Below are 2,812 nucleotides of genomic sequence, written 5' to 3'. Positions count from 1 at the left end.
ATAGATCAAACGCAGAGATCTACTTGGGCTGTTAAAATATGCTTTCCAAGTTTGGAAGCTGGAGGGGCCTCATGCATGTCTGTGCACGCATAAGCACCACCACAAAATTTGCTTAACCTATTTTTTTTTTTTGGCAATGATTTAGGAAAAGTAGAAAGATTTGCTTATAAATGACCAAGGGCTCGAACCTAGTCACTGAGTACACATTTTACTCACGACAAAATCTGAATGGAAGTCTGCCAGCATCTGGGCTGACGTTCAAATATTCTGAGTTTCTATGTATCCTGATCCCTCAAAGCTATGTTTTAGAACTTAAAGTTCTGATCTTTCCTGACGCACCACAGAACTCAGTCCTCACCTCTCAGTACAGAGTGAATATATAGCAGTAATAGTGTGCTCTAAAGAAGTGCAAAGAAGTCCTTTCCCACATAGCATTTATATACAGCATCAATTCAACAAATACATGATGGGTTCTATACCAAATTATTTTCCTGTTTGGGTGTCCGATTTAGGAACTGGGCGAAGGTTTGGAGAAACCTTGGCAAAGTCTATAAATATTCCTTACAGTCTATAAATATTCTTTAAAGTAATCACATAAATAGGAAGCAGTATCATTCAAACACATTTTGTGGAATCAAGTGTAGAATCTTTTGTACTTTGAATGCAGCGGCTGAGGTCAGAGGTCAGCACCTACTGCTATTAGTCCTTAGTTCAGTAGCTCCTCCAAGAGGTAACTGGTTATTCACACTTTCAAAGTGCTTCTTTACTGGTAACTTTAACGCAATTAGCTGACACCCCAAATTTCACACAGGCTACAGGAGAAACAACTATTTCACCTCAAATTAAATTTTATGATTGGCTTTACGAGAAGCCAAACACTCTTAAGAGGTTCTGGAGGTGGGCAGACAAGAGCGATCTATCACTACAGAGAGAAAGGTCTTTCCAGGTTGGGCCGCTCCTTGCCATGTGGAGCCCTGGTAGAGCCATGATAAAACATCACTGGGATGTTTTAATACCGCCAGGGCTACAGGTACTTTTATGTCTTGATGGAATTCAGCTGTGCAGCTCCTTACTCACACACACACACACAACCCATCCCGTTGTAAATTCCTTTCTCCCTCTAACAGTGATGGGCAGCAGGGTGAAACAGGTTGCATTCAATGGCATGAAAGAGAAGGGAGGCAAAGAAAACACTGAAAGTAAAGGCAGAAATGGTGAGGCTTCAGCCACAGTCCACAGACCTAGGTCTCATTGGCTCTACTGATGAGCTATTTCCAAAGCTCAGGCAAGCCAGTCATCAGCTCCACGCCTCTGTCCTCATCTGCTAAACAGGGGTCACCACACATCCTTTGACCTCAAGGAATTTTTGTGAAATTGAGAAGCTTACAAAAAGCACTGCAAGCACGGATGCCAAACTATTATCTCATAATTCAGTGTGCCCACATCAGACCGAGACAAGTGAAACCCCAAATTAATTTGATACCATATGCTATGGGTTGCATTTTCCAACAGCCTTCAAAAATTGGCATTTATAATATTTGTGGGTTCATCCTTTTCCGTGTACAGAAACATGTGCACACATCAAAACAGACCCAGTTAAATCTTAATTATCTGGTGGATTATCATCCAAGAATCTTACTGTTTCTTCTTTTCCCTTGATGCCCATTTTTAAGGCTTTCTGGCAATTTTTATATGATAAAGGAAAAGAGATGGCATGGAAATCAATAAATCCTTTCTTATTCACTGTAATTTCAATGCTCTGTGTCCCCTTAGCCTCCACTGGCAAAAATAAGGGACAGGACACTGTGCTCACAGTGGGATGAAAACATTTATCTGCATTATTGGGAAATGAAGTATTTACAAAAATTAACTGCTGTTCACTTTCTAAAAATTCACTTACCACACTGAAATTTTTCTAAGATGTTTCTTTCACAGTGCTATATTTAGGTATCTGTCTTTTATTTATTTTTTAAAAAAAATATTTATTTGGCTGCACCAGGTCTTAGTTATAACATGTGAGCTCCTGGTTGCAGCATATGGGATCTAGTTCCCTGACCAGGTATCGAACCTGGGCCCTCTGAGTTGGGAGCTCAGAATCTTAACCACTGGACCACCAGGGAAGTCCCAGTAACTGCCTCTTAAAATAAAAAATAACACATTTTAACCTTTCTTTGATGACTCAATATTATCAATAACCATCCACTTATTATGATGCTATACTTCACAGCATAATTTTCTATCTGCTCTTGAACATTCTTTCTTCTCCTCTGATCTCAGTCTATCATGTGATACATCTCAGCTATTTTTTCATTCAACAAACCAAATCTTATGCAGTGTCTCCTATATGCCAGTCACTATGCTACTAGGAGCTAAGGACTTAATGAGAAAAACAAGCATGGTCCCTACTCTTGGAGAGCTTGCCTTCTCTTTGGGGAGAAAAGACATTAATGATATTATCACACAAATACATATGCCTATATGTGAAAACAGCTCTCAGAGAAAGGTATAGGATGATGTGAAACAGGTGAAAGAGGTATAAGAAGGCCAGGAACTTGGGGCTCCAAGAGAGAGATAGGGGTGCATTAAGGGTATTATATTAAGGAAGATCTATCTAGTTACTGGCATAAACATTCAGACAGGAACTGTTCCAAGTGACCCCAGCACATTATGAAGTAACTGTACATCCTTAGCCCAAAGGACCAAAAACCAAAACAAAAGTGAAAAGTTTTTAGTAAACATATTGTTGGAGTGTCACTGGTATTTTTATTCAGAAATTACGGTGAGTGTAGTGTGAGTAAAATGAGTAAATTGT

The 2,812-nt window shown here is 39.5% G+C and overlaps 1 non-coding gene across 1 annotated transcript; it reads right to left on the bottom strand.

Annotated features, from left to right (window-relative positions):
• Window positions 1-2,047: 2,047 nt before the first annotated feature.
• On the bottom strand, window positions 2,048-2,120 carry TRNAG-CCC (transfer RNA glycine (anticodon CCC)). Its single transcript has one exon. It is a non-coding gene; the product is annotated as a tRNA-Gly (tRNA).
• Between the last annotated feature and the right edge of the window lie 692 nt (window positions 2,121-2,812).

This window comes from Capricornis sumatraensis, chromosome 22, assembly GCF_032405125.1.
Source record: "Capricornis sumatraensis isolate serow.1 chromosome 22, serow.2, whole genome shotgun sequence".
Taxonomy (NCBI): domain Eukaryota; kingdom Metazoa; phylum Chordata; class Mammalia; order Artiodactyla; family Bovidae; genus Capricornis; species Capricornis sumatraensis.
The sequence above is the reverse complement of the archived record's forward strand: the minus strand, read 5'-3'. Positions and strand labels throughout refer to the sequence as shown.